Genomic DNA, 21,630 nt, shown 5'->3' with positions numbered 1-21,630 from the left:
AATGACAGCCAATTGGCTACCTGGTCCCGATGTCAGCTGGACTGTTGACCACTCAAGAATATAGCTGAACATGACAATATGCTTTAGTGGCCTCTGATAAATAATATGCCCATCCTTTACATTTATTTAGTAGTGTGTATGTAACTTTTACAGGCTTCCCACTAGCTGCCATCACCTTCAGATTTACGAGCAGAATGAGAAAACTGGGTTTGTGATCTTCACAAAAATGAAGATAGAAGCAATTTTTACAATTTTTCTGGACTTTCCTGTTCATCTCTAAACATGTTGGAGATAGATGCTTCTGATACTTATTATTTGCAGGGAGGGTGTGTGTGTGTGTGTGTGTGTGTGTGTGTGTGTGTGTGTGTGTGTGTGTATGTATGTCCTGGGTGTGCGTACATGCATGAATAACAGTATGGCACCTGTGTAGAGAATAGTGGACTGCTCATAGGAGAGGGTTCACTCCTTCTACCATGTGGCTCAACTTTAGAGCATCAGGTTTGGTGCATCCTTCTACCCCCTAAACCATCTTGCCAGCTATTAGATTATATTTTTACATTTTTGTTTTTATTTTACTATTTAATTTAAAGCAAATTTTGGCAGACTCATGACAGTACAATGCTGCCATCATAGGTTTGATCAGGATTTTTTATGGTAAGAGTAGTGCCCATTGACACTAATTTCTCCATGAGAGTTCAGGTTTTAAACAGCATCCTTGTGTCCAGCCATATGCTCCTATTTTAGTATAGAATTGGGGTAAATGCCACTAGAAAAAAGACCAATTTTCCTGCAATAACTGTTTACCCTAAAATTGTGAAAATTGACACAGGAGAAGGGGAATGAGGGTTTCCATCTAGAGCCAAACATTTTCTGATAGGTGCATTCCCTGATAAGGAGCCACAGCAGGAAGCACTCCGTAGGTTGGTGCCATCTTCACCATGTCAAACAGCTGAAAGACCGCCATTTTGTTCCCTGGAACTGCTACAGTATTTTAAGCATTACTAGGAGGCTGAGAGTTGGCTGCAGCTGGCAAAGCATTGTTCCTTTTTTTAACTTGTGATAGGTATCTTCTACAGTGTCAAACAAATTTGTAGAGCTGGTGATTAGCTGCCCAAAGAGCATAATGTATGCATTATTAATTAAAGAAGGTAAGTTTGGCTAATTGTCATTTCTATACAGTAGCAGTGAACTAAGATACATTTTAACAATCTATAAATAATTGATAATTTTTTTTCTTTCATCTTCCTTCCTAGTTTGCATAAAACTAATGACTTGGTAAATGTTACTCACTTCAAAATATTCTACCACTTCTATGAAAATTAAACTAACACTGTAACCTTATCAAATAAGGAGATTTTTTTTCCCCCTTTTATTGCAAGTTGAAAAAAAGGATAGGAAATATAACACTTGTAACAAAAACGTGATTCTGTGAAATCTAAATGAGAATCATAAATAATATAAAATCAGCATTAAGGTTGTGATTGTAAGTATAAGAAATAGGATTGACTTTATAAATACTAAGATTTAAAACCACAATCACATATATCCATGCATATATGCTCACATGCATGCATATGAACCTACATATGTGTATTACAAATATATGCATATAGTTATATATTTGCATACCCCAGCATGTCCAGACATGTGCATATTACCTAGCCAATGCTTGAACTTATGAAACCATAAAACAGCTCCAAATCTCTTCCCAGCCTAGCCCTGGTATTGTGATATTTGCCGATTACTCTATGAATAATCCTTTAAACCTCATTAGTTTGGGGTGAACACAAAATTTTCTCAAGTGAAGGGTTGAGTGTACTTCCAATACTCTGTGTCAATTTGTCTATAGCACCTAGCTGGAGCCCCATAAGAGGAGATGGCGGCAATAGTAGCTATTTCTCCTTTGGGGGGAATATTCTATTATTTCTATAAACCCACAATCTGTCAGTCTTGGATAACAGTTTAAGAGCTTACTTCTTCATTTTCAATGCAACTGCAACTGAATACACTCCTGTATTTATGGATAGCACTATAATTTGTTGCATTTATTTTATTGGGCATACATTGTGATTTTTTTTAAAGATTTTTTAAAAGATGACCTACAAACTAAATACTGCCTAATTGACATATTGTTATTTAAACCTTCGTCTAGTCTTACATATGCTTCATTATGATAAAAAACAGGTTGTAAGGACTGATTCCATGACCTTTTTTCCCTCATTTTAACCCTACTGATATGTCACCCATGGCAACCTTAAACTGATTTTAATAGAGTCAATCCTATTATTCATTTAAATTGAGGTGCAAGAGCACTTAGACCAGGGAAATTTGCATTCAGCAAATGGGGATTTGATGAGCAAAAATGATAAGATATATGTTGTATAACATGGCCTATTTTACCAGCAAATAAACAGCTCTTGAAATTGATAAACTTCAGAATATTTTATCCTCAAATGTTTATACATAAATGATTAAAATGCATTAGCAATTCTGCTTTTGAAAAAAACATATTGGGAAAACAACACAGTTGTGTTGCTTAAATTTGTAATTAACAAATTTATTACTAATTCTGTTCAGTTCTTTAATATGCTGCATTCCTGAAGAAGAACATTAATACACAATGGCAGGAAGAAGCTAATTTTAAGACTTTGGAGAAATGAATGTCTTTTAATGCTGTGTGTTTCTCTTATCTACATGCCACATTATTGTAATAAGTACATTCAGGAATAATTTCTTTTCAAATATTTTTACAAATCTTGCTCTTATTTGCATGCAAGTAAGTTGTCAGCTTAAATCTTTGAAATGCAAAATATATCTCATTTCTATATTTCATCAAGGAGCCTTTCATGTTTAATAAATTACAACTTAGATCCTCCAAGACTTTGTTTTTCATTAACTAAAAGCAAAAGGATACATTTAAAATCTTAATCACAACCTGCAAGAGTATTTGCATGTTGCTGATATTTGTCTTGATGGGACTTTTAATATTTGCAAACTAATCAGGAGAGCAAGGTTATACCAATAATTTCTGAAGACAAAAAACTTATTGAATCATTTTCTTTATTATATTCAGCAAGAACTTTAAAAAGAACTTTCAGTGGTTTAGTCTCCACAATCCTTTTGCTTTTGTGCACATGCATTCCTCCTAAAGATTTCTTTTAGTGAAGAAATGGCCACATCTCAGATGCACTGTTGAAAAATACGTACAAGAATGCCACACCTCTGCTTTCAGTCTGGTCTTTTATTGGTACCTGACCAGCCTGTATTATACAGAATCCTTGATAACCTCAAATAAGCAAGGTAAATTACCCACTCCCTTCCCAGCCACCATCTCTGGATGCTAAACAGAGGTGAGTACTGAGTAGAAATTAAAGGGTAGCCTTCCTTTTCTTCTCCAGCTTGACCCCATTTCAAATAGGGGATAACAATGTTTCTGCATTTGCTTGTTTTTAGTTGTATTTTCACTTTGGCCAAACACCTCAGCTTATAGAAAGTGTCTAGGCTTTGAAATGGGATGGATCATCTCTTCTCAACAGAGCCAAAAAAAAAATGACTTGACAGCTCAATATCCTTATTAGGGATATAATGTCCCATGGGCCACTGAAATACAATGTCACACAAGAGGCAAACTTCTGCTGAACTTGCTGCCCTGAGACCTTCCCTTAATCTTTTACTGTGGAATGAAAGATCAAAAACCCCAAGCAGTTTAAAAACTATGCGGCTAATGTCACGCAGTTAAACTGATGTAGCATGCATGTTGTTTTGCAAGCTAACAGGTTAAATATGGCTTTGCTTTAAGATTCCCATCAAATTTCATTTTTATAGAGAAATCTCTGAAAGCAGAAGGGGTTGAGGGAGGGTGAGGTAAAAAGAAATAAATCATTGTAGTCTCAGGAACAGTAATCCTTGTTGAGGATTTTGGCTGATTGATATAAATAACATCGTCCCCGCCATCTGTCCGAAGAGGGACCTTTCCAGTCAGTGTTAAGCTGCAACGGCAGAATAATTAATGAATGGTGTCCTTTGTGCTGGTAATAAAGACAAGACAAATTATGTTATAATCCAACTGCTGCTCATTTGTCACAGCCAAATAAAATGTCAAATAAAAGTGAGGGGGGCACTGTGTTTGTTTAACGGACTGCATGCTACCTGTTTCTATTGTTGACAGACAACCCGAGTGTAAGTTTTGAACATTACAGGAGAGGAAAACCTCTGAACTCAAATCACATTTCCTTGAGAGCTGAGGTGGGAATGTACCGAGGTACGGGGGAGAGGAGGGGCGGAGAGGGGAGGGGAGCCTGGCAGAGAAACACTGAAGTAAGTTTTAATTAGAGAGCTGTAATGCCACCCGCTCCTCTGAGTAAGTCGGTTGCGATTACAGTGCAAAAGCTCTGCCTGCAAAGTCCAAGTTCAAAACACAGCTGAGCTATTTGCAAATCTGCAAGAATTCGGTAGGGCTCTCATCTTGCATTTTCAGGATAGACACATTCATCCAGTTGCTCGGAAAGCCAAATAATGAAAACTGAGCCGGGATTTAGCAAGTCCCGCTGGGAATTACCTATGATGGAGGGCAGGGCTGCACCTCCTCAGAACATGCTCATGCTGTAAAGATTCACAGACCTGGCATTCAGACAGGCATCTGTCGCTTGCTCTAATGCCAGTTCATAGTATACATACAAACATCTGCTTCCGTGCACAAAGGGATACAGAGCGCTTGACAGGTCTGTGTTAGCCGGCTTCGCAATGCCAGTTCTTTATGCAAAAACCCTAATGCTTCCCGGCAAGCCATTAGAAGTGATACAATCAGCCCAGGCCCCATTAAGCCATCAGTGTCCACCTGTGATAAAGATGGCCATTTGTTTTCTTAAAGCCCACTTAATGTCTGCTTAACTCAATTTGTCAGGAAATGTAGAACAATTTCCTCACAGTCTGAAATTTGGTAGTGGTTCAAGTCAAAGGCCAGGTCTCGTCCTATTCAAATGATGGAATAAACAGTCTTCACGTCGAATCTCCCTGAGGAGCCTATGTTTACATTTTCTAAAAAAAATTATGTTGCTGGAAAAGGAAAACATTTGCATCCCTTTACCATTATTTTTTTTTCCTTCTGAAGTCCTGGAATATGTCTAGCAGGGAAGCAGGCTGTGGTTGGATTATCTAAGAAAATAACTTTATTTTCTTACTAAATTCAGCCAAATAAAATGGTTTTAGGAGAAGAGCCCTTGCAAAATGTCACAGCAGTGATCACTCTGACCTCATTAAAATATTCCATTGTCTTAGAACATTTCTGAATTGCTTTCATTTACAGTTCTTTATTGGAAATTGATATTGTCTTTTTATATTCTTTAGTACAGAGAATTTTAAAACTATTTTTTAAAAGGGGGGCTTAGGAATTTATGTTAATCAAATATGGAAGTTTATGTTGCTTCTATCCCAAATCATTTTCAGCCACATTGCCATCTACCTGAGGGCTCAGCATGTATTTCTATGGTTAGCCAATAGGGGGCTCCCTTAAATATTCCAACTATAGTGGGGCCCTAGCCCAGCAAAATTCTGCCCCATAGGAATCTAATAAGACTCTTGATCAAATTTTAATCAAATATTCGTTGCCCACCCAACAATGTTTACATTTAAAGATTTGACTTTCAGATCCTTGTATCTCTGCTTAGCTACTGGAAACTATAGGTTTTCTCTGCTCAACGCTTGTGTATAAGATCCATTAAAAGACTAAAGCAATTACCCAGATAATCTGATCAATGAATACTAAATGGGCATCTACTGTGCCGAGAAAACTGAGGCAAACTTGAGGCTTAAACATGTATATTAGCTGAAGAACGACCTCATTTTCAACTTTACAAATATAAAGAAGTTTAATAGGTATGTTTTCTGAAGAAAAAAAAGAAGAAGAAGAAGAAACCAAGGCTGAATGGTGTGTGTATAAGTGAGCAGCTGCCTTTTTCTTTTTAAACTTGACAATATACCCACAGCTTTGCTTCTGCATAGTAGTGTTGTGTGTCCATGACTTTTACGTTTCATATTACACTATTCAAAGGCACAGTCCAGTAGGCAATAGAATTCCCTAAAACTTATATAATTGGAGAAGGTCTGAAGTTAGAAGATGAATTAGAATATATTTTCACATATCACAATGTGGGGTCCTTGCTCCTTCAGATTGCAAATATATATTCTTTTGGGTTTTCTGCTTTCTGTACTTGCCCTGCAAGGGCTCCTCCAATAAGAAGAATAAAGTGGCCAATACAAACACTTTCTACTTGATTCTGGAACACAGTCACAAAAAAAAAAAAAAAAAAAAAAAAAAAAAAAAAAAAAAAAAAAAGGTCAACAGCACTAGTAATACCTAGAGGAAAGTTTTAGAAGGAGAGAATATTACTTTTCTAAAAAATGGTTTGACCTGTGTAAGTTTACTTTTCTGCAAAATAAACTAAACTAAAGGTTCTCATAATGCAAACATTGAGCCTTAATTTTATTGTTTATTGTCATAAACCTATACTATCATAAAAACTGAAAAATATTTTAAAATTTAAAAATACACATTATTTACCCCAATTAATATATGGGTATATTTCTTACCAAGCTTTCTACTTAAGTGTTTGGATGAGTTGTGGGTAACTAAATGTTTGTTCCAATTCATGTTAAGTTGCTTTCTTAACAGATTTTTAAAAAATTAAAATTAACTTGAAGTCTACACAAATAGAGATAATACAAAACTGACTCCAAATTTTATTCTGATTTAAAGCTATTTCCTTCCAACTTGTTTATACTACACTTGTGTTCACTCCTAACATTCATAATTTCAAAGCATATATGATATACAAAATTTCATATAGTACCTACTCTTACTTCATTTTTCAGCCTTCATCACTTGAACTGTCTTTCACCAAATTACTTCAAAACAATTATTATAGGAAGATGATTGATTACTAAGAACTCTTAGCAATAGACATGGACACAACTTCTGACCTCTCTACAGCTTTAATTTTTGCCAGAGAAAGGAAACAGATGTAATCTCTTTGCAGCACAATGTCTCTGTACACATTTGTTACTAAATTACAGAATGGACAGCACTAGTCATTGTTTTTGAAAGATTGCTGCCCATCTCCAGAGCCTTCACTTCAGTTGTGTAGAGGACACTGCCAAGCATTTCTGCCACCAAGAGCAAAACAGAAGCCAAGGAACTGTAATGCAAAGAGTTTCCCAGGCTTGGGATCCAAACTAAGTAGATGCTTAGATTTTCCTGTGATTCTCTATTCTTGGGATATTCTGACCTTTTAGTGGGCAGACTTCATAAGTTTCAAGTTTACTTTCAAGAAAGATGTGCTACTATCAGTAGTATCAGCCTTGAATATATGAGAATATCTTTCTGTTGACTTAGCAAACAAATGACAATTTGAAGATGTAGATAATTTGGGGAGAACAAAATTTCTCCTATAAACTCATCAAGTATTGCTTTAGGTTTTTATGTTTTTGCTTTTATTAGTGTTTTGTTTTGTGGGACTTGGAGATAAAAGTCTTAGGGAAGCCTGTGAATTTATTTGGTCATGTATTTAGCTGAGTGTTTGTAAGAAAATACTTTATATTCATCGTTCTAAAGTTTTACCAAAATATTTCTACTCAGTTATATTGTGTTAGAACCTATTGCCTTTCATGTGGACAATTTTTTTTTCTCATCACAGGAGTTTTCTTCAACTTCACTTTTGATCATTACATTTAGATTCCTATTCATTTTTCTAATGTTATCATTTTTCCAGAGCATTTACAAACATATAAATCAAAGAGAATTTACCAGCTTTCTTATATTGAGCATGTCTTCTTCGTTGCTATTTATGTTTTAATATTCTAGGGAAATTTCTTCAGTTTGTGGTCCAGATCACTGATCTAATTTTCTATAGTAAAAATGTGACCTTTAATGGGATTTAGTTTGTATTTTTACCCTTGGTCCTTCCTCGGCTTTGTCCAGTATCTTTTCATCTTACCATATTCCCCTGCTGTATTTGTGAGAGTTTTCAATACATAACTTTCATAAAATTCAATGGATGTTGAGTTACCTAATTGTCTTGTAGTCATTGTGAAACTTGTAGACTTCTCTGGGCACTTGTCCTTTATCTGAGCTACGGTTTTGCACATGTTGAAGACTTTATGTTTGTTCATCTCAAAGGAAAAAAAGTATCCAGCACTCTATGTATGTTTCCTTTAGCCTTCCACTTCTATTGTAGTCTATGACTTTTGTACACGTGATTTGAATGACAGTTTCACAATTAGTTCTTACAATTCTCCAACGGTAGTGCTATGCCCTGCTATGGCTTGGCATTGTAAAAGGGGAAGTACTTGCTTAGCCTCTCCATCTTCCTCCAGTGTCATGGATATTTAATGGAAATCACCATCTCTGAATTATCCAAGGTAAACAAAAAACCTATCCCATAGTGCAAAGGGAAGGCAACAGGTGAGAAGGGGACAAGAGGGGGGAAAATGTCGAGAAAGACCATTAACAGATCAGCACCTCGCTCTCTGATCAGCATAGTTCTGGAGCTTTGAATCTAAAATGGCAGTTGAAGAAGGTTGGGGAAGCTTCTGCCTGCATTTCGAAAGGTGGGCTTTGTGTTCAACTAGTTCAAAGGCCCAGGTAGTCCCAACACCAGCACTTCCCAGTTCTTGCATGTCTTCCAAGAAGCTGTTCTTAAGTTCTATTACTGTCGTGACTGTCAGTCTCTGTTTGACTTACTTTGGAGTTTGTCTTTGAGCACCTTCAGTGGCAAGTCCCAAGAGGAGGTTTAGGTGTTGCCAGCCAGATGCCATTTCAAACCAAAAGTCATAGTTTGCATCAGTTCCTCATAGAGGGTATCACACCAAAAGTTCATATTCAAATTCATCCTCTGCTGTGACTTCTTCACACTGTGTCTTTACCTAGAAGTGATGACCACCCAAGAACACAGTGTGTGCTTTAGCCATGCCTCTGACCCTTTGAGCTTCTAGGAGGGTGCTTTGGATCACAGAATGTGAAGCAGTCATTTCATCATAATGGCCAGTTTCAGACTATTATTTTTCCAGTTAGGAGATTTTTTTTCACTCATCTAAAACACACCTTAGTTCTTTATAGAAAGAAAGTGGGATTTACATCATAGGAAAAAAGTTCCTCTTGGCTTGGATCCCTGGAAAGGAGGTGTGTAAATGGCCTCAAGTTCTACATTGCAGAGGAAATACCATCCAGATGCTTCAGAGAGCCTTTTCTTGGCAGACAAGTAAGAACCACACTGAAAGAGTCTAAGATTTTAACAAAAGAATTCTAAAGACCCATGCTGTTGGAATGGGAACTAATTAAAAGAAACAGTCACCTCTCCCCTGATCAAAAAGTAGCCATTTAAAATCAGAGGTCACTGTGCAGTTAACACTTTGAGTTCATCAGCAAATTGGATTGCAGTAAGAATTTTGAAGGTGAGATAGTGAATGGACCTTGCTCACCCAAACACCCTGCCCCTCCTCTCTGAGAGGGAGGAACACACAGGGTGGCACTCAGCTCTAATGAACTGGACAGGTTTTGCTGTCGGTGAGGTGTTTGTCATTACATATTGCACATAATGTATGGCCCTGTTAGAAGGGAAAAATTGGAGTCAAAGTGGCTGGAAAGTTAGGTCTGCTCCGCAGCTCTGTGAGATTGTTGACATCTGCCGAGGTTGGAGCGCTCAGTAAGCGGGAAATGGGGTGTCACTCTGAGTGGTAGTTTACCATTATCCTGGCATCCTAATGAAGTGTCTGCAGTGCACAGAGCTTCTGGATGGCATCTTAACGCACGGCTAAGCAAAAGCACTTCTCTCCCTGTCACTGTCATCCATCTGCCTGCACCCCACTGTAGCCAATGGGATGGAACCATGCTACAATGTGCTATAAGCCATTTAGAGTTGCACATTGCATAATCAGTCCCATCAAATATGTTAAAAATGGCTATTATTGGTTATTTTCCTCAAACTCTGGCACCTGGAGTTTGAAACATTAAAGTTAAACTTTCTCGAGTGCTATTTTTGCTATTAATTCCATTTCCCCTCTAATAGAAAGGGGTTGCATCGTCCTTTTGAGTCTTGGTAATGGATTGAGTTATATGAATCCCCATTAAAAACTTCATTGTACATCACACTTGCTGAATTCAATTTACTATATAAGGGAATGGCCATCTTTGAGATAACCATTTTTAAGACAAGGACAACTCTAATTGCCACTGGCTTGTTTTCATGTTAGCACACACTACTTAGTTTGCAGTGAGTTTGGTTTTTGTTTGTTTGTTTTTTGTTTTTGTTTTTTGAGAATTCTTTAAAGACACGGCACATTTCACCAAAATCATTTGCATCTTAAGCTACAATTGCCAACACCAGCTGACTTAGTTTTGTGCTTTAACACTACTTAGGATAAAATTCAAGTGCAGTGAAGAGGAAGAGGGCTGTGCTGGGTACCTCAAAAGCAGGCTGTGTGGGGCATGTGTGTGTGTGTGAGTGTGTGTGTGTATGTATTCCTTCAAAACTTCTGTATAGATAGGCTTTGCAAGTGAGGCTGCAAATCAGCTGGGTTCTTGTAAGAACTGAAGTGGTAAGATGGCCACAAAGTTGAGGAGACAGGGCCAGCCACAACCAGAATCTGTTAAAAACAGGGGCAGCGAGTGGCCAGGGAAGGGTAGGGTTGTATAAACAAAAGGGCACAGCATAATTCGGTTGCATCAGGAATTTTTTCACAGACATTAAAACTATGGTAAACATAACAGCAGGAAGCATGCACTGCCGCACAGTGGGAAGCTCACAGTCTGTGGAGCGGTGCCTGGCTCAACCACTGCTAGAAGTCTCTGACTTTCATTAGCACTCAAAAATTCGCCCAGCTCCCCAGAAAGGGGGAGATTCCAAGCAGCAAAGCTTCTCACTAATTATTGTAAATGCTCCCGGGATGCAGTGTGTGTGTGTGTGTGTGTGTGTGTGTGTGTGTGTGTGTGTGTGTGCGCGCGCGCGCACAAGTGTGTGTGTGTGTGTGTGTGTGTGTGTGTGTGATGGGGGGGTTTACAACAGCAAGATGGTGGTAAATTCAAACAAAAGCACCATCCTGAAATATAAAAGGATAAAGCGGGAGTGTAGGTTGCTTGCTCATTTGTTGGGAATAACACAGACTTTCATTATATTGCAAGACAATACGTTTGAGTAATAGGCCACCATTTTACAATGAAATTTTAGAAGACTGAACCTAATTGTGGGCAGCTGCTTGTGAGTAACTTTAGTACATACAGGTTAGCTTCATAAATGGCTGCCTCTCCTGGACCTCAAATTCAGCAAGTGTTATCTCTCAGCTAGTCTCTGAAACAGAAACAGATCACTTTGGAGGACATCTGCAATAATATCTATTTGATTCCTGGACCAGGACTAGTGTGACAATTCAGGCGAAGTGATGCCTCTTCCTACAAAATGATGCCCTCCAGTTAAGTTGCTATTGTTTCAGCTTTTAAACATGAAGATTAGGCTTCTTCAAAGGGAGAGGGCTCTACTTTTGAAGACTATAAGCATTTAGAATAACTAATAAATAAAAATAATAAAATAAAAGTGACAGTTTTTTTTTAAGTGGGATGATATGTGTTTATTTTTGCTCAATACAAACCCAGAATATGTGTAGTTCATTTGTACCCACCAGCTGCTGTTAGCAGCACAGCACACCAGCTTTCCTTCATGTGTGAATATTTCTCCAGAACTCATTTGCAAAAGAGCCATAGCAATATTAAACACCACATCCAAACCACTTTTAAACACACAAAGAAATGGGAAAACACATCAGAACTAGACCATTGAGAAAATCCTCCTTTCAAATTTACTGCTTGCTTCACATGCTAGTATAAAATACTCCACCAAGTCCCGTTTGTGATCCATTTGAAACAATCTTGATTTGCTTAAATTGTCACATTCTTCTTGCACATTTCTTCCTAAATGCAAAATGGCAAAGAAGTCTCCTCCCTCTTCATTATAAAAGTGCAGCATTTCTGGCTTGTTTATTCCTAATGGAACACTTGAGAAAGAAGAAAATATATAAATATCTCTTTCAGAAGATTAGTTGCCTCAATCTTTTTAAAAGAGAGGGTTTGTTTGTTTCTCCCCATGGTAAACAACTTGGGCTGTGCATTGAAGTTTTCCATTGTTAGATTAATGCACATTACTTTACTGATTTAGTCCTGTGGTTCTAAAACATCAGACCTTTTATGTCTAATTTCTTCCACATTCTGTGTCCATGCATTTCATTAGGACTTGGTAGTTTGAGACGGAATCTAAGCATCTTTTTGAGCAAAGCATTTAAAAGAATCTTCAATTGCATTCTAACCTACTAAGCCAGAGTTGTTCAAAGTTCCAGTCTAACAAAATAAAACTATTTTACTCCTTGTGAAAACACATTTTCAAGCAAAATATTTGGGGGCAAGAAATGTCATAAATACTTTATTTTAAACCAGCATATGAAACTTTGTCTGACCTACTGGTAAGCATTCTTTGATAAGGTTCAAAACAGAGGATGGTCTGGGCAGCAAGTCAGAGAGAAGAATCATTTAAAATAAGCAGTGTACCACCTGTCACATTACTACACACCTAAAGCACCTGCATAGTCCGTTTACAGAATGTTCCAAAAATTATTGTAATTATAAACATCATCTATATATATTGTTAGCATACAAATGCTGCCACCAAAAATTATGTTTAAGATTCTAATAAAAATGGAGGGGCATGGTTTTGAGAAATTATAAAAAGAGAGAGGAGGAAAGAAAACCAAGCTGTGGCAAAAAGCCTAGGCTCAGCAGCTTTCTGGGTGAAATGGTGGGATGTGACTATGTGATTTATAATGAGAAAAGGTATCTACAACATACAATTTTCTACCTAGCTGCAAATAATAATTCATAGTGATGTCCCTTCCAGATAAAAGACCTTTGCTATGTAGGACCCATGTGGTAAAATGATCATGATAAATGTCAGACCAGTGCAGGTAACGGCTTTACAAACCATTAAGATTAGCTGGCTCTTTTTTCCGATGATAACAGTAACCATGCTGTGACTGTATGTGGTAATAATATCTCAGTCCTGATAAATGCCGGGGCCAGGCAGAGGTGTTTATCATCCCCAGCTCGGAGATGCTGACTAAAGTTTCCACGTGTTGCCTGTTTTCCTCTTTCACAATTGTCCAATTTGGAGGGGAGGAGGGAGCTGAATCATGAAATGATTTTATAATCCATTTCTTATAGGATTTTACTGTTTGCTTAATTCAGAACTGTCCCCTCCTCTCGGTGTTGCTGTGTGTCCATGTCAAATAAACTGTCAAGGAGACTACTGTACCAAAAATTCTCTCATCTTCAGGGGTCTTTTGTTTAGTACAAGTGTTCTGGGTAAAATTTAATATGCCTTTCCTAAAAAAAAAAAAAAAAATCTTTAAACTCCAAACAGAAAAGAGTTTCTTAGATTGTGTTTTCTTTTTTCAGATAGATTCTATTAATTTCATGTGAGATTTTAAATCCCTGAAAGTTTAATCTGTCTACCCATGAAAAGAACTGGAATGTAAGAAACTTGTTTGAAAAACTTAAACCTTGAAGAGTGAGATTTCTACACTCATGGACATGTACAAAGAGAGTAATTAATATGAACAGCCTCTTAAATATTTGTAATATATTACTGGTTTACAATGAGAAAGAGTTCAAACAACTCACAATGCTAAGATTTTTTTTAAAAAAAAATACTTATAAAACTAGATATACATAAACCTAATTTAAAGAGAAATTTCGCAGAACTGAATTTCAAAGAAATAAACCAGTGGGCTGTTTTTTTTCTCAGCACAGCTTATCCCTAAGAATGAAGTGGTATCATTTTTAAGTTATAGAAATGTGCTTGGACACCATAGTACTTCCCAAATTACTCTGAAAACAGCAACTCTAGAAAAGAAAGTGGAATTCTGCTCCGCCTGTGAAAACTGCTGATGGAGTGTCAGATGCCGCCTCACTTTTCAGTTCAGATAAACAGAGGCATCATGGCAAAAATGAGGATAGCAGGTTTGGTTTAAGATTCAGCTTACTCAGTAAACGGCAAGGACCTGAGTTCAGTGCTCAGCACAGAGGATGAAAAGCCAAATGTGGTGATACACATTTCAAACACCAGTTCTGGGAAGGTGGAGAGAGGCACATATCTGGGACTCATTCACTGCTCAGGCTAGTCTAAAGAGCTAGCTCAGCCCTTTCTCTCTCTCTCTCTCTCTCTCTCTCTCTCTCTCTCTCTCTCTCTCTCTCTCTCTCTCTCTCTCACACGCACACACACACACACACACACACAAGCCAGTTTTAGTTTGATGAATTTTAGAAAATATAATTATCTTAAAATTGGTTACCCCTGAGTGATAATTCTCTTTAAAAGTTACTTAGAGTCTTAAATGTCAGTGTTCCCCAGACTTCCTTCCCATGTAAGGTTAGTACACTGGGGGGTCTCAGAAAAGCAAATACAGTTACAGAAAAGAAGAAAAGACAGTAGTTTTACTTTCCCTAAATATATTTAAGGATAAAGTAGTTTATTGTGATAATCTTGAAGACCTTCCAAAGTGGGTTAAATAGAATTTAATCTCATTGATTTCTGAAATACTAAATTATTTTGAATTTTTTAGCCAACCAAAGTAACATCTCAGACATGTTTTTACTTCTACAGTTGTCTTGGATAATTACTTGAGTAAGAAGAAAGAAAAGAAAGTTCATCAACACCTGTATTATAACATGCCTTATAGTTAAACATCTCTTATGACATATTTTGTTTTGTTACATCTCGGGATCAGAGATAGACAAAGACTCAGACCAAATCTGTATTAGCCTGCTAAGTATTGCTTTCTTCATTTATATGTATGCATGTATGTGTAGCCCACTATAAATTATTTAAAAGACAAATGTACTTAATATTTCTGACTCTTGACTGCTGAGAGGAATAAAGGGGCAGATAAAGAAAATGGTCTTCTGATAGCTGGGAAACCAGCATAGGACCAATCCAAACCCCCTGAACGTGGGTGTTACTTAAGAGAACTGGGCAGTCTATGGGGCCTCTGGTAATGGATTAGTATATATCCCTAGTACACAAATGGACTTTGGGAGCCCATTCCACATAGAGGGATACTCTCTCAGCCTAGACACATGGGGGAGGGCCTAGGCCTGCTCCAAATAGTATGACAAACTTTGAAGATTCCCCATTGAAGATCTCACCCTCCCTATGGAACAGAAAGGGGATGGGATGGTTGGTGGTTAGGGGGAGACAGAGGAGGGAGGGTAAGAGGAGGAAACTGGGATTGGCATGTAAAACAAGCTTGTTTCAAATTTAAATAAAAAATATTATCATTAAAAAAAAGAAATAAAAAAAAGAAATTGGTCTTAAGATGCTCATTAGCAAGGCTTCTAATAGCATGAGGATTTTCTCTATTGTGATATCGTTATGCTCTCACAAACCAAGCATCCCACAAACCAAGAAATGCTATATTTTAGTAAAAAGAAGGTGGCCAGTTTGGCTTGAGATAGCACTAAATGACTACTTCTTCCTACATCAGGACCAGAAATAGCCTCTAGAAATGGTACTAAAAGCTGCCAGTGAGCAGCTTCGCCACTTAAAGAATCCATGGGCCTATGGCAGGTACTGGCTAGAGTATTCTTGTTCTTAACATTGACTGATGATAGAGAGTTGTTGCCATTGTTTAAATTCATCAATGAAAACTACTTTATTTCAAAAATGGGTAAGGCACTGACATTTCCTAGATGAAAAGGTAACTACTAGAAAGTCTGTGTGACTTTTTCAAACCAGGTGATCAGATGTAGTTATCAGAAACTCCCCACTAAAGAAGGAAACAGTCCTACTTAATGTCACATGGATTCAGTTTCAGTTAAACTGTTTAACCTGGCTTATCAGTACTTCAAACTAAACTTGCCAGGCATCTTCACACATCAAGAATGCTCCTTCCTTTTAATTAACTATAAGACCTTGCTTTTCTGTATTCTAGAGGGTTCGATAAGGAGCACAGACTCTCATAAAAGTAAAAGTTGTAAGCATAGATAAATATCAAGGCCCTGATAGTGCCTAGATGCTTTATTGCAATCATGCCTCTACTTCCATAAACTCTACTTACAAGTTTTAACCAAGTCAACTTTGATAGCTTGTATGTTATGTGATTAAAAATCTATCATATTCTGTGACTTTTTACAAGAAACCACTAAATGATTATATATTAGGGAAAAATAAAAGTAAATAAATAGTAAAATTGCTGGCTTTGTTTAGTTTTAGACATGATCTTGACTAATGAGTATTGCTGTGGCAGAGCTGGTAACAACCTAAGAAATCTTGTCCAAGTGAAGATTATTCAATGTGCATTTAACATGTATGAATGTGTGTGAAAACATTCAATTCCACAGAAATACTGCCATCTCTATATATTTTGTTATGTTTTAAAGACTAAGAACCTTCCAGAGTGTAAGTGATTTATCCATCACTGTAAAGCAGAGAAGAAATTTAAGCCCCTTCCATCAGTCTCCTCAATGACAAGCCACTTCTCTTATTTACAGCATGAGTTTGAACTATGTGAAATTTAGATCTCACCCTTAAGTGTCTCCCCCTAAAGTGAATGTATATTATCTTAAACTATTGAACAAACAGTTGTTATAACTTGGGAAATTTTTCATCTTCAACTAAAACATAGTTTGTCATTGAAAATGTATTGTAAAGACTTTGTTCCTCTAGTAGAAGAGTCTGAAACAGAAAGAAGGCTACCTGATGGCACTCATCACTGTAAACAAGGACAACCTCTCACCATATCCTGAAATAACCACAGCATAAAAAGCATAACTCAACAGAACCCAGAGAAGTCACCATACTCTAAACACATCCTGACATACAATGGCTACCTTGCTTTCATAAAAGACATGTTAATGTTCAGAATACACTTCAGAAGGACAGCTGTGTACAGTGACCTCTTTAAGACACAGAGATACAGCCATCTTTTAAGAATTATAGATAGTGAGACAAATAAGACTTCTGTGAATTATGTACTGGTAGAATCAAGACTTTCTTTCCTTGAATCTATATAATGTAACAGAATCTATTTAGAAATATTATTTAGTGTGCATCTACAAATAAGTTAAGAAGAATAAGACTGTGAAAGATAAGTCCAAAAAGTGACTAGAGGTCATCCATCCCAAGGTTCTTTACTGTACCAAACTCTTTCCATCATCATATAACTTTATCTTATATCTTTTTCTATTTATCCTTTGATTGTAAATGTATTAAAGTAGTGACATTTCATGCAGATAAATGCAAATGTAACTTTCATAAACCATATTTTTTTAAAAAGTGTCCTAAGAACCATTAATAAATGAACACAAAGCCACATTCTTATCATAACATTAAAGCCTATTTCATATCATGAGAGATGTTATTTCTCCAAGAAGCATAGGAAACTATTTGAAGAAGTTGATTTAAAGCTCTAGTTTGTTGGAGTTTAAGAAGATGGGGACTAGCCTAGCAAGTCAGGAGTTGACAGAAACTTAATAAGAATCACTGTTGTATGGTGAAAATGAATGCATAAATGTCTTGTATGCAGTTGAAAGTTCCCAGTTTAGAGGCTGAAATCACTCACTAGTTGGAGGTGAGGGACTAAATAAAGATGACTGAAAGCATAGAGTAGATCTAAAACTCAGTGGCACTAGAATAAAAGTAGGATTAAGTGCAGACAGAGGAGCTTATTTCAAAAAAGAGTTTGTGATTCTTGGTATACAGTTCTGCTAAGAAGTCTTCAACTCTGTATAAAAAAAAAAAATGTTCCTTTACTTTCTCCATGTTAAGAGAGGAAAATCAACAACATCATAGTCTCAGATTTTGAGTACTTCACACTTAAGAGAAACTACATGCTAAGAAAGAAATAGCTGAAAACCCTGTTATTTGTGGGCTCACGGAATCAACTGAAGACAGTTGACATGGTCTCAATAAGCTGTGTGCATCATAGCTCAGGAACCATTCCTAGCTTATCGACGGTAATCCTAGATCCTAACATGACACACCATAAACCAGACTGAAAAGGTGTCCTTTTTAATTTTAATATATCAATTGTGGTTTTTTATGCTTCCCCACTTAGACTTTTTATATTATTTATATGCCATGAAAGAGTTATATGGTATTGATTTAAATAGGAAAACATTGCTTTCTTATAACCCTTCCAAAAGATTTTGTTCTATGTTGTCAGAAAAAAATAATTATTCCTCATTTGTCTTTAGTTCACTATGTTTTTATCCCTCAGCACAACTTAGTCAGAAATATCTACATAACTATCAAATTGTCTAATTCCTCAAGTATATATGTGTAAGTAGAAAATGAAGGAACCTTATAAAATACTCTTAATGTAAAACATCTTTATAGACATAACCATAAAGTTTATAAACCTTCCTATAAATAACCCTCTCCAATCAGATCAGTTTTGCAGGCTATCACAAAAGTATTTAGCATGTTACTTCATTCCCAGCTAGGAGAGCAGTTGCATATTCAACAACTGTCAAAAATTCAACTCAAGAATCAATAACTAGGAGTGGAGTGATGACTTCATGGTTAATAGTACTGCATAGAATCTGAGTTTCCTTCCCAGCATTGCTATTGGGCAGCTAGTTCAAACAGCCTGTAACTCCTGTTCCAAGGGACCTGATGCTCTCTGCTGAACTCTGTAAGTACCAGCACTCTCATGTGTACATATAACACACACACACACACACACACACACACACACACACACACACACTTTAAGAAATAGTATCTATATTTTAATAATTAGTAAAAGGAGATAATTGCTATGTGCTATAAGTGGGTGAACTGAACCCAGAATGAACCTCAAAGTTGTTTTGGTTGAAAGATGAGCATTTTATAAGGTACTTAGTTTCATTCATATTTGTGCAAACTATGTTGAATACTGCAGTTTATTCAATAAACTCCTCTTTTAGATGCTAGTCAGAGAAAATAAGAAATATGTACATGGCCACATAGCTAATATCCCAGTCAGCGTTACTATTGCTGTGATGAAACACCATGGCCAAAGCAAGCTGGGGAAGAAAGGGTTTATTTGACTTCTGCTTACACATCACAATTCATCATCAAAGGAAGTTAGAGCAGTAACCCAAACAGGGCAGGAACCTTGAGGCAGGAGCTTATGCAGAAGCCATGGAGGGGTGCTGCTTATTGACTGATCCTTATGGCCTGGTCAACCTGCTTTCTTATAGAACTCAGGACCACCAGCCCAGGGATGGCACCACGCACCATGGGCTGGGACCTCCAGCATCAATCACTATTTAAGAAATGCCGTACAGGCTTGCCTACAGACCAGAGGACAGAAGCATTTTCTCAATTTAGGGTCCCTCCTTTCTGAGCTTGTGTCAAGTTGACATAAAACTAGCCAGCACAGCTACTAAGTAGCTATTACAGAATTTAAAGTAAGACCTGTCCATTCTTACCCATGCCCATGTCTTTCATTCACTAATTCCTTTCTTGTTCAGTTAATCTATTACCTACAAGTATAGAAGTCACTTTGTTTCAAAGGAAAATGCAATTTAATGGGGGAACTGAAAGGCATTTGCACACAGGTGACTATACAAGGTTAACTACAAAGCATACAGCATGCCCTGCAAGTTTTATGTAGGTTACAAGACCAACTTCTCCACCATTTTTCTTGACTTCATTAAGCAGGATTTCATATCACTAGGGGCTCTGTGAAATACCTGTTTCTTACACTCATTACATGACAGAGGGGCTACCTACTCTAGAAAAAGATATGGCAACTGCTTTTCCTCCCCTCTTTCTTTTTCCCCTTTGTTTTCTTTATGTGTAGTGATCCAAGCCACTTAGAAATCTTCTAAGAATACTTGCAATTCTGGAAGCTTTGGCTGTGGGAGGCATTGTTTATAGACTTTTGTGGTTTTAATAGGAAAGACTAGAGCTTCTAAGCAGGGTACTACCAGGAAGGCTGCCTTCACTCCACTTTAGGCAGAACATTCTCTTATAATGCCTTATAAAATGTTTCTTTTGCAACATGGCATAGAAACATCCAGCTTCTAAACTGACTCTTCCTTAGCCTATAAAAATCTATGTATCTATTAACAAGAAATTATGTATTAGGGTTTTAGAAGGACATCTTTATAGGAACTATTTGCCTTGGTATCAGTGATCCACCTGCAAAGACACAAAGGATCATTTTCATATGTCAAAGAAACCCAGGTCTTGCTGTTCCACAAAGCCACTCCTTCTAACACGTTTACAGCCTCAATTCTCAACCTCATCACACAGTAAAGACATTCTAAGATGCAGAAATAAGAAAGGTTAAATGGCCTACAAATAAAATCAGCATATAACCTCTTCAGAGCTCCCACATAACTTTGGCTTTCATTAGCCAGACCTGATCACATGGCCACCCCATCCACAGAGGAGATGGTGAAACGTTCCCATTGACCAGACATGTCATCTTCCTGTTCATAATGGTATTATCATGCTAAGGAAGAAGAAAATGGACACTATGTGGGTACCCATCTCATGTACTATTTTCCCATATATCATGAGCCAAATAAACAGTTCTTTGGAATTTTGAGGAACACTAGGTTGGAAGTGAAAGAGAACATATTGTCAGAGGTGACACATAGTTCAATGGGAAGTAAGTGATGAAGGGGAATAGATATTTACAACTCTATAGTGGAAGGTCCTGGCAAAAACAACACATGTACAAAGGAGCTAGATTCATTTTCCATTCACCACCTCTCTCTGACAGGAACAGCATAAAGGAAGCAATCAGTGGGGCGTGCAGTTGTAAACAAATACCTATTTCAATCATGCAAGTTACCTGGTTTCACACTTCTGACTTTTGAGAGACTTTTAATGTTCTTATAGTATCAGCAAAAACAAAATGTATGAGAGTAAAAGGGCATAAAAATTATTACAAATACATTCTCCACTCCTTCAAAAGTATTTTTCATAAAACCCAAACTACAATGGAATATTTACAATAATTGCAGCCTATTCATAATTAAATCACACTATGTGTCCTTACGCCAACATGTGGCTTCAAAGAACATGAACTTGTTATCTTACAATCTTGAAGGTTAGCAATCTGCCATCACTCTCACTGAGCATAACTCTAAATACTGACAGGTCCATTTCCTCCACAGGTTCTGTGTCTATGCCTTTTCCAGTCTTGTGTGGCTTCTCCTGTATCAGATAGCCCTTCTCTGTTTTCATTATCAACTCCTTACTTTCTGTCATTTCCTTGACTGCCTGTGATATGAACCTGAGAGATCACATGACCCACCAGGCAATCCAGAAATGTCTTGCTGTGTCAGTTCCTAACCTGCTCACACCTTCAAAGATTCTCTCGCAAAGGATTAAAAATCATGAACATCTTGGGAAGCATTATTCACCCCATGCCTTGAAAATAACAATATAAAAAAGCAATTCAATATCTAATCAGCAAATACTGCACCAAAATCACCTTGTCTTGTGTCTTGTTTTGATGTGAGTATAGTCTAATTTAGAGTAAAAACAAACCAGGTGGGAACCAATGATCAGTACTGTTAGTTGCTAGGTCATAGTC

At 37.1% G+C, this 21,630-nt stretch overlaps 1 protein-coding gene across 1 annotated transcript in view; it reads left to right on the top strand.

Moving 5' to 3' along the window:
- Arhgap15 (Rho GTPase activating protein 15) overlaps positions 1-21,630 on the top strand; it is a 620,277-nt gene that overhangs the window by 537,658 nt on the left and 60,989 nt on the right. The gene's annotated exons all lie outside the window — the stretch shown is intronic.

The sequence above is a fragment of the Phodopus roborovskii genome, unplaced genomic scaffold (assembly GCF_943737965.1).
Source record: "Phodopus roborovskii unplaced genomic scaffold, PHOROB, whole genome shotgun sequence".
Classification (NCBI taxonomy): Eukaryota; Metazoa; Chordata; class Mammalia; order Rodentia; family Cricetidae; genus Phodopus; species Phodopus roborovskii.
The sequence above is the reverse complement of the archived record's forward strand: the minus strand, read 5'-3'. Positions and strand labels throughout refer to the sequence as shown.